The sequence below is a fragment of the Hyposmocoma kahamanoa genome, unplaced genomic scaffold, assembly GCF_003589595.1.
Source record: "Hyposmocoma kahamanoa isolate Upper Pololo Valley unplaced genomic scaffold, ASM358959v1 76, whole genome shotgun sequence".
Classification (NCBI taxonomy): domain Eukaryota; kingdom Metazoa; phylum Arthropoda; class Insecta; order Lepidoptera; family Cosmopterigidae; genus Hyposmocoma; species Hyposmocoma kahamanoa.
The window spans coordinates 13,044,623-13,056,389 of record NW_020653900.1 but is presented as its reverse complement, the minus strand read 5'-3'; positions in this window follow the sequence as shown (position 1 = coordinate 13,056,389).

The window sequence follows — 11,767 nt, the reverse complement described above, 5'->3', positions numbered from 1 at the left end:
TCTATAAAATAAACGCCAAGGTATCCTGGAATCAGAGTTTCAAAATGTCAGGAACATGGCTTTTATTACCAGCTGAAGGATTTTTTTTTGTCAATAGGAATCTTAGAATTTAAAACATTGGAGTAAATGTTGTAGTCTTTTTCATACATTATTAAATAATAAAATGACCATTAATATGTGGGCATTTTGGGATACATTTAAACGTATTCTTCCATAAAAATTTACCTACCATTTGTTAAAAGCTTAAAGCCCATCATTAGTGTTTAACTATTTTGTACGTAAGTTAATATTTTTCTCTTTTATATTTTAAATCGTAGATCTGAATTTTCGTTGCATTTTTCTTTATTGGAAATTCAGGGTCCATGTCCATTTTCAGATCTGCTTTCTCTCATTTTATTGAGCAAAACATTTTAGCAAAAGTAAATAAATTTTCACTTTGTATCGTACAATTTGAATGGACAATACGTAGTGACACGTAATCGTAGCTTTTCTATGCAAAATATATAAGAGAGTAAGAGAAACTGAGTGCGCCATTACATAGACGATTTCAATAGAGTATAAAGTCTCATGTGTCTGTTAGTTTTACCAGCACCCTTATCCTTCAAAACCGGAACTCAGTAACGCTCACATTACTGCCTGTCGGCAGAAATATGCGTGGTGGCAGTACTTCCCTGGACGAAGTGTTCTCACAAACAAATCGACTGTCACTAAAATACGAGTATAACAAAATATGCTATAAGATGCAACCATTGTCAAACAATAAATGCACCTTTTACTTGCAAATATAAATAAGTATATTTTTTTAACTTATCTGAACTTTTAAAACATTGTAGGTAATTTCGATTTATTTTTGAAATATTAGTATGTAATAAATTCACTTTAATTTTTATGATAAATTTATGAATGCTTCCTAGCTTTAGTAAATAATTTAGTCAATTGAAATTATGTGAATTGAGTATGTATTGTGTGAATTTTAATTGAAGTCATAAAGGCTGTGTCGTTAGTTTCCATTGCAATGAAACCAGTACTTTCCCTAAGAAATCCGTTATAGATTTGCATAATTATGTTAGTAATTAATCATGAAAAAAAAACAACTAACTTCACTTGTTTAAGCTACAAAACCTTCGTAACAATTATCGTGTTCTTTGATAAAATCATTTGAATAAATTGTACAATATAGATTTTAAGACTTTCGTGGTTATTCACTAAATGATTGTCACTAGTATCGGGTTTCTTACCACGCTATGACTTATTTTTATTTTCCCGATATTTCGGAACGGTTGCACGCTCCATGGTCACGGGTTGGTTGTCAGTCAAGAAGCCTGATACTAGTGATAATCAAATTGTATAGTAACCACGGTAATGAGGGATATCAAGTTTTTTTATTAGTTTTCTGCGTTAGTTCGCAGCATACATTACATGAATTAATAATTGAGACCATCGGTTGCTTATGTATAATATTCTAAATTCTAGTGCACAATTTTAAAAATCACAGAAGGAGGTGTTTTAAAAAAGTTCATTGCATCCATTGCTAGTGTTTTTCATCAGGCAGGTAAATAATGATGAATTTCGTGTTATCCAAATGGATATATGAAGGTATTTTAAGCTATTGATAGTTTTTTTTGTAAATATTGACATTTTGATCATACTTTAACATTCCAATTAATTACCTATTTCGTAAAGTTATTTTAGACGATAATATATTATTTAATACAGAACTAGCATTTAATTTTATTACTTTATGTTTATTACATTATTCTTGTATGAAAAAAATGTTTTTTATACATATATAATTTTTATTAATTTGTGTATTTTTGGAATTTATACTTTGTGCCCATTTTTATTGATAAACATGTGTTGTACTTGTACAAACAATTTTAGTATTATCAAGCCAGATGATGAATAATTATATTATAGTCTGTATTTCGGTGAAGTTAAAACACATAATAATTAGTAATATTAGTAAAGCAGTATGTGTAACCATAACCACTTTGTATGTGTCGATGTCCTGTCGAAATTTATGTCGCTATGTTTGTTAGACACAAATGACAATAATAACTTAAGAAATTGAATTTACCTTTTATTTGATCTTCTTTGACCTACAGCTTTGACGGAAAATAATACACTAGCGCTAATATGTTTCTACTATGACCTCAACGAGTGATAATAAGACTTCTATCCTCAAGTTGTGACCGATTGATTGGCATAAGCTTTACATCCTGTATTCTTTTTTTCCATCCTATACGATCTTGTGTGATTGGCCTTCGGAGTCATAAATTACTAAAAGTTTCCAAGCTCCTACTATGAGTTTAGCCGCTCGATCACCTATTTTTACATTGCCCACTTCAGTATGTAATGACTGCTTCTTATTAAATGGCCTACTAACATTGACTTACAAATAAATGGACGACGGGTCTAATCTTAGACTATGGAAATTTTTTTCCATCCTCTAAGGGTCTAATACAAAAACAACGAAAAAAATGTCCCAAGTCAACCTATTCGAAATCTAAATTGTTATGTCATCGCAGTATCGCGCTGTCCGTAGAACAAATGAAGACTAAAGCGGAGTGTCGCGCTCTGTATACGATTTTAGCGCCTTACAAGTGCGGACACTTTTTAGCGCGGACACGACGTCCATATAATTGTAAGTCAATGCCTACTAAAGATTTTTATATAAGAAGATGTCCTCGCCTCTTGCCATCTTTACTGCGGAACACAAAGAATTATGAACATAATTATGTATTATTAAATGCATACGTTATTGCCACTATTGAAGAGATATAATTATGAATCAAATGTTTCACGAAAATACCTATTTCAAATACAAAAAAACTCTCTTAAACAAAGTATTTAAAACGCGTATGAAAAAAAATTAAACATTTGGCTTGATTTATGTATTCCGATGTCGTGAAAACAATATTAAAAATTTTTTAATGATTGAAAAAACTTTCTATAATTTTTTTGTCCACAGAATAATGAACGTAGTTCATTAGGTAGTCTGTGGAATAACGTGTGAATTTATGTCTGTGGTGGGTGGTTCAGAAATGTCATTTCACGTCGTTGACTTGTTGATTTCTCCAAAGATTTTTGGATTTCTTCCAAATTTTCTAGTCTGAAACGGCATAAAAGGTACTAATATGGTAAAACTCAGTAAAAGCAAGTTCAAAGCAAATAATAAACTTGTAAAGAAGCAACAACCATCTACGAACAAGGTGACAAATAAGATTTTAAAGAAGAAATTGAATGCTGAGAAGAGAGTAGCACTTCAAAAGGAAATTTTGTTTAAAGAAGCTGTTACACACCCTAATGCATTAGTTCAGAACATAACATCTAGGCAAGTACAGCTTGACGAGTTATCCAAACGTCCTAATAAGAAGAAATCTGCACTAAAAGATGAAGCTAAGAAGCCGAAATTAAAACCTGTTGAAAAACACAAAAGGCGCCAAAAAACGCAAATTAGCGACACGAAGTTATTATTAAGTCTTATGAAAAAGAAGTGATGAAATTGTAATCTTCCATTAATAAATTTGTTATAAGTTTTGTTAAAAACCGCAGTTGTTTTATTTGCAGATACTTTGGTGGTATTAGGAATGCACATCATCATAATTAAGTGAATTTACTGGAAAACAGTTTTGCAAGATTTGTCCCTAAGTACGTAAATTGTGTTTATAGACCTAATTATTTAGAATAAAATCGTTGGTTATGCAGGCTGTTTCTTATTTACAGAACACTTGATAAACAATTCTTTACTTGTACCTTTATAGGATGTAGCCAAACTGCATAACCTTTATTGTTCATCATTATAATGTCATTATATATTTTTGGTTTTTATAATTAGTAACGGGTTGAACAAGTCGTGCACCTGATGGTGGGACATGCCTGTCCACAACGGTTGCAGTCACAAAATCAGCTTTAAATCACTAAGGTGAGCCACTGCGCCAGACACTCTGACACATAAGTTGACAAGAATGCAGTAAATCTCTTGCTTGATGGCAGAAATAGGTAAGGTGGCAATACTTCCCTTGATGAACTCTCACGAGGGCTTCTACTGCTACTACAATATATTATGCTATATGATATAAAGGAGGATGCTTCAATGGTTAGTCATGCGAAAGAATGAATATTGGTAGATTGATGGTACAATTTACATTACATAGGTGTGGGGAGATTCTATTGAAAATATTGACTATTACACATGATGTTACAATTAAGTACAGGTGACATCAGTGGCCTAATGATACTCTATGGAGTACAGACCAACACCATTGAGTGGAAGTGGAAGAAGCGGCTGCTCAAATTTCTCCGGACAATCAAGAACATCACTGCATATGATGTACCTTAATTTTTATCACATTTTTGACATGCTAATATTATTATAATTTACTTTATTAATCATTAAGATTATTAATATTTTTTTGTTTTGTGTCCAATTTTGACACTATATTTATGTATTTTAATGTTAAATATTGTGATCTAAATTTTTATATTGATTTTGGTATATTTCATAATTGAAATAGTTAATGACACAGCTTGTATACAAGATTAATAATTAGTTATTATCATTGTAGTGCCCTTAAAGTGTTCATGTGCTGGAATACTATAATGTAACACCTCTGTTAATCCACATGACACTGAATAAATGAATTATGACATACTCATACTTGTCAAGATCATACTCATTATCAAGGCCAACCCTATCAACAGCAGAGCTACAAGATTACCCACTCATCCGATCTGCACAAGAGCACACAGACCAAGGAGCTGTCACAGTTAACTGGTGAACCAGAGAGGTGGCTGCACTTCTATAGTCAATATATGACTGACAACAAGACTGGATGTCGACTTCTCAACCTAGTATCAGCCTTCTGATTTGGAGGGGGAATGTCGCGTCCAGCATCCTTGAATGTATTGTACAATTACAGACCGTACAATTGCACGAACCAAAAGATGTAGGTACCTATCAATATTTTTTCACATTTGTCATTTACAATTAATTATTTCATAGTATCGTAAGAAACAACTACAATTCACTCGTGTGGGCCGTTTGAAGGGGTTGCTAACTGTACTTTTTATCAAAATGTTCCTGTGTAATATTTTTTGTCTGTTTAAAGGTAAAATCACATAAGTAACATTTTCCACAAAAAATCTTCAAATAATGTACCAGTTGTAAGAAATTCACCATCTTTCTGCAGATAAAACCCTTCTTAAGTTTATAGCTTTTTTGTTATTGAGTTACACATGCAGAAAGATAATGATATTCTTCCCATAGCTATAGAAAATGTAGATAATATCACTTATGTGGTTTTACCTTTAAACAGACGATATTAAATAGCTTTATTTAATAAAAGAAAACAATTAAATAGTAAGTAATTAATGATTTATTGAAATATAACAGTAGCATAAACTAAATTATAACACACATTCCAACAACACGCTTGGGGATATATATATATATATATATTCAAATTATTATGTGCATAATTAACATGCGACTAAAATGTAAAAATAGCTGTCTTACTTCCTTTAGTAATATGAATATTTGATATTGATGTGTAATATTCTCGATACACTAAACAGATCATAAATAGAAATAAATGATTGGCAGACTAGCATGGCAACCGTTCGGCCACAGAGGCAGTTGCTGCAGTTTTATCGTATTTTTAAACAAATTTTCATAAATTATATTTGTTAAATGCAATTTTGTTTCATATCAATATCAAAAATTCATTTTAACATTGTCCAATACACTTCTCTTCAATACAAGCACCTTGATATTATTTACAAATATCCATTATTTGATATTGTTATTTTATACATGATTTAGTTTTAATAGACTACTAAATTACTGTCCATCCTCTTTTATGTAGTACAATTTGGGCATTGTGGGTCATTTTTCTGTTGCTCTGGTACTCATAGAATAGGGAATTCCCTAGTCTGAGATAAAGTAATTAGTGTTATTGTTCGACACGTATTTATTCTTTTTTAAATTTTCATTTGATGATTATCATTTTCATTTTATAAATTGGTAATGTTAACGTAAAATTAATTAAACTTATTGCATTTAACTTTTCCAAAAATCCATTTGAATATATTTAAAGTAAAAATGGTTTGAAATTTTACTAATACGTCTGGATTTAGAAAATGCAGCCAACAAATCTACTAGGTATCTCCAGCCATTGGCACTAATTTATACAACTAGTAACAATGCACAGTACACAAAATGTTACGCTATGAAAAATGACCCATATGGGTATGTTCCACAAATCCCCACTGGAGTACTACTTGCTACGCAGACACTGGCAAAAATCGAAGCTGCTACACTTTTTAAAAGAAAACGCTATGTGATGGGTTGATTATATCGATAAAAATTAAATCATACTTTAGGATCCCTTTAGGATCAGTGGGGATTTGTGGAATATACCCCCATACGCAGTTTGAAAATACTACATATAAACACATTGCATGCATTTTTAAGTCCGTAATTAATAAATCCATCTCAAGTTCAGAATTGATGTCAATAAGTCTTCATTAATAAATACCACTAAAGTGCACATTCATTGATGCATCATTTGAGAGTTATCAAAGTTATGTTATTAAACACTCGAGATGGTATAAGACAAGTAGTGTCATTCTATACAAATGTATGTGTGCACGCCCGTGATGCGCGCCGTGTACGGACGCACACATTCGCATAACCTCGAGTGACTCTCGCGTTGCAAAACGCGTGTCGCTCGCGCTATTCCTTGTAGAATTTTTAGTAGCATTAGAGCTCGTCGAGGGCAGTGCCACCTTACGTATTTTTGCTGCTAAGCAGATTACTGCTTAGCAGCTTACATTAGTGAGCACTACGTTCTGGTTTTGAAGGGTAAGGCTGCTGGTGAAATTACAGGCACATGGGACTTGTCAACTTATGCTTCAGACTGACAGGCGCAGTGGCCGTCAGATCTTTGTGATTTAAAAATCTACAACTATTATTGACAGGGGAGTTGCTTAACACCATGCGCACGAATTGTCAGTTACTTGGTGTCATAAAAAAACTCACGCTACTTTGGCGCGTCAATGTCTACATGTCACCCGGACCGCAAAGACAGAAATACGTATGGTGGCAGCACTTCTCTGGACAAAGTTGTGACGATGTGACCTCCTTACATAGCCATCCCACCTTTTTATCGCCTTTTCTCCGCTTCCTGGCCACGCGTTTTTAAATTTTGAATCGTTCTTTAATAATTTATTTGTCTCGCCATTCTGATTTTGTTTCGTTCAATCGTCACTCCTTGCTAGAACGCGGCAGCGTACAGTGCTGTTAAAATTTTAATCGCGTCTAATTTTGATTCCTTTACCAGATTTGTAATAGCTACTACTAATCATGTGCCAACTTTGATAACAATTTGTGATAACTACTGTTGATCATGTGCCAATTTTAATACCAATCTGTAAATCAGTATAACTCGGCCCTTTTGGGGTAAGTGTTTACTTTATATTCATCCATGAGCATATTCGTATGTAATTAAGTTAGGGAGTGTTTTGTAGTATTGTACCTGTTTTTATATACTTTATTTTTGTTACAGCCTCTTTTTTCTCTTTACCAAAACTTAGTAAATTTCCGTGGACCTGAAGTTTTCTTATTTTATTGCCGTGAACCTGGTCACGGCTTATTAGGGTTTACAACCTTCAAAGTTTTTCACAAGGAGCTCCACTGCTACTAGTTTTAAAAGTTTAAAAAAATATTTTAAACTAGAGTTGCACTGCTTGTACTTATTATACTTTGGTCTTGGTCACTTGAGATGGTGTAGTGCAAGTTGCCGATTATTATGTTTTATTAATACAGGACTTAGGAAGCTGTTTTTTAATACGGCCCTGAATTTCCTTTATCACACGGGGCTCTCTAAAAGTCTACATATTTTAATTTTTATCCATTAAAATTCTATATCAATTCACATTTTGATCAATTTACATACACATTATGACTTAACTCACTTAAAGTAGAGGTCAATCAGGATGAATAGATCTGTTTTGCCAGGTCCTAAGCGACTAACTTGAAATGGTTATTTACCGATTTCTGAAGTTCAGTCATGGTTTTCAAAAATGCGTAGAATTTGACTGAACGCCAGGCTGATTTTCAAGTTTGTTAGGGGCAGATTGTTTCTTTTTTACCAGTTTTATTACATCTGTTAAAATATTGTCGCCAAAAGCCTCTTCTAAATTCTCAAGCAAATAAAACATGGAGGTTCCACGTTTTTTTCACTAACTCTAGCTGACCTATATTTATAATAAATAGCATTAAAAGCTAGTGATATTTATTAGTTTCATAGGAATATAATGTGTTTATTGTCTTTTGACATTTGAATAATATTTTGAGCTCAAAAAAGGTGAATCATACACGGTGTATAATAAATTCTACGACACATAAATATTTTTTGGAAATTGACACACATTATCCATCTAAAGGAAGCCAATTTTTTTTTAGTAAAGCAACACAAAGTGTTAAATGTTGGAAGTTTGCTTTTCATCCTATACAAAGCGTATTGTGCTAAAAAATCCTAGATAATTTAGTTTCAGTAATCATCCCTGATTGGTCCTCTGTCTAAAACAGATAAATCGCTCTCATTCACGCAACGAACAAAATTTGTTTGGTAAATCTAGTAAGTAATCTCGAGAACTTTGAATGTGAACACTGCCAGGCTTTTTAAAATTGGCTTAGCCATAAAAAGCAGAAATAATAAATAGCTAAATGCTTATGAGCAGCCCCCATACCTTTTTACATAATATTTTGATTATAGTAACCCTCCCTACCGACCCTTAGGGTGTACGAGCAGGGCACTATAACCTGTGCGTGCCAAATAACCTTCTGACTTCAGGTTCTGTCCCCAGATCTGCCAGTGCAGTAGGTTGTCACTGACTTCATCCGGTTCTCAGGAGGCTAGTGCCTCGTGTGTGACGAAACCTGCACATTGAAGAAGGTTTACCACAACCCTCGGAAAACGTGTGAAGTCAACCCTCGTCTGAAAGGAGACCCGTGCCCAGCAGTGGGACGTATAAATGGGTTGAAGATGATGATGATACCCAGGTATAAGAGGGAGGTATAATCTAATCTATATTTATTATTGGATGGTTAGGTAAATATACTGTGCTAACACCGATCATATTAGATATAGATTACAATAGATCAAATTGCTGATTGCAGCGATACAAAGCTACATAATAATATACATTTAGTATATATTATATACAGGGTTATTCGTAAAATACTAACAACCTCCCAGGACAATACAGAGTGTTGTTTTAAATGGGACATTATGAGGAAATCCGAAAGCATAGAAGATATAAGGAAAAATAATAAGTAATTTTTTATGAAAACAATTTTGGCATAGTAAATTTTTTGGCCAAGTGTGAGTTGTCCATGAAAAGGAATAGAATTGATCAAATGTTTTTTTCAGTGCTGATCGACTCAGTTTCTTGTAAGGATCGTTTCATTGTATGGAACGAAAAATCGGGATAGCGGGAGTTGGTCAAACTTAATCAAACGTTTTTCATACAAAATGAATGAAATTGACAATTTTTTTAATGCTGTTGCTAGATCAAAAGTAGTAGTTTTTCTCGCTTTTCCTGCGGTGATTTGCCTTAAATCTTCCATACTCTTTTCATTTCACCCTGTATATGGTTGGATTTTACTTATGAACACTTTTCCTTTCAGATAATTCGTTCCGCACACGTTAATTTCAATCTGTGACTTAAAAAAAATTACCAAACAATTCGGTAGCATTACTAAAAAGTTAGAAATTAAAGATACATTTGACTAATATACTCTACCACAGGCAGTGTAAGGTTATTATACTATAAAAAAAGTTATAATTACTTTAGATTATTTCGTCTATTATGTTACAGCGCTCTATGCAACTGTTATGACGTGCACACGCGACGCCGGTGTGCGGTTCTCATTCCACTGAGTGGATTTCAATATCTTATTTTATTAAATATAAGATCCAATAGTGGTAAAAACGAGATACAGGTTAACACGTTGTTTTTTGGACCCTGAAAGCATTAGCACTGTCTTTTGACGTCTAACTTGTCGAATTAGTTCCTTAATATAGGTTTCCATATTCACGGGCAGATCACCTGAATATAGGTAATGAAGAAAACAGAGTGTTATGTTTGTACACAATTTAAGCAGAATGCTTTCAAATCATGCTTTTTTTTACCTTATTTTTAACCAATTTCAAAAAGAAACCTCTCAATTAGATTTTTTTTGTTGGAAAGGGGGTACGTTGTCCCCATTCAAATTTGAAAATGTTATTTACTCTAAAGGTGATAAATTAGAGGACAGAAGAGGTTTATGGGTTTTCACATACTTTCTGTTAATCGATTTCAATTAAATTTGGCAAATAGGCGTAATTTGAGGTCGAATTTTTTTATTTAAAATAGCACGATTCTTACTTTTTTTTATTAGAGTTAGAGCCACCTATCACCTTTGCAGAAAATGTTTACAAACTGGATATATTTATTATTTTGTTCATCTCTAATTACATGATTTGATGAATTTGTACTCAGTTAATGATTTATGTGAAGTTTTCATTGTTTATAAAAAGTTTAATATGTATTTGTGCTAAACGTTATATCTTTATAAGATTTGACAATTTAGTACACTGAAATCTGTTAAAAACATTATTACAAATTTCAGTTTCGGATTTTGATTGTCTACACTATTAATTTGAATAAAATTTGTCAATAAAAGTATCTAAAAAATTTGCCTAGTATATATTCAATTAAAATAATAGAAAATTAATAATTCCGATGACCTTAAATTCGAATAGATAAAGGTGAGACGAAACATAAGACTAGCAAAACGTTGTAACGTATTCAATAATTTCAAATGTAATAACAGACAAGTTACTTCTGAACCCTAGAATGGTGCTAGTATTAGCTGTTCGTTATTTTTAATTTATAGCATGACATAAGTCCTTTAGGTCAATATTTGTGTTGCCAGTAGAAAAAATCTACATAATTTTGTACCAAAACGAGGGTTCAAAATCAACTTGACATGATTTATTATTTTTAAATAAAAAATATAACATAAGTAGTGTAAAATTAATGTCTTAAATTAATTTTCGTAATTGGCAACAATAAAATTACCCTAGCGACTTTTTTCGGACCATACAAAACATGGTTATGAGAAACAGCCGATCGTTTAACTAAAACTCTTTGGTGTAACCCGAGTTTTCAGAAGTTTCATGTAAATAAAACCGTAGAGACGGTTCTTATTCAACAATACTATTCAAAGCATTTTGTAAACATTTATCAATTGCAGTATTTCTTTTATCGAATATCACAATGTTTTTGCTACCACAATATAAATTTTTTTTTCGTGAAATAACCTCTAGCAAACGTTATAAGTGTGGATGGAATTATAACCCAAAAACCCGCAGTATTTTCGGGGTCAACCTAAATAAGAATTCAAAACTTTATGGTATAATAAATTTTTTATGCTGGTAAGTTACTATGACATTATATTAGTGACTGTAAAAAATAATTTAAACTAAACTGTCAAATTCGCTGTTATCAATGTAGTTCCGAAATTACCGCTAGAGAATGTTCTCGATGTCGATGCGTTTTATAAAATTCAAATATTATAGCTTCAAAAAACTGGAGTAATATATTTATTATAGTATGTCTTTTTTTGCAGACGGAGTAAAATGACAGTTCACTATGCAAAAGTGTTGCCCGCTTGCGAGCAGCTAGTGATTGCAGTCGATAAATATCTATCGACTAT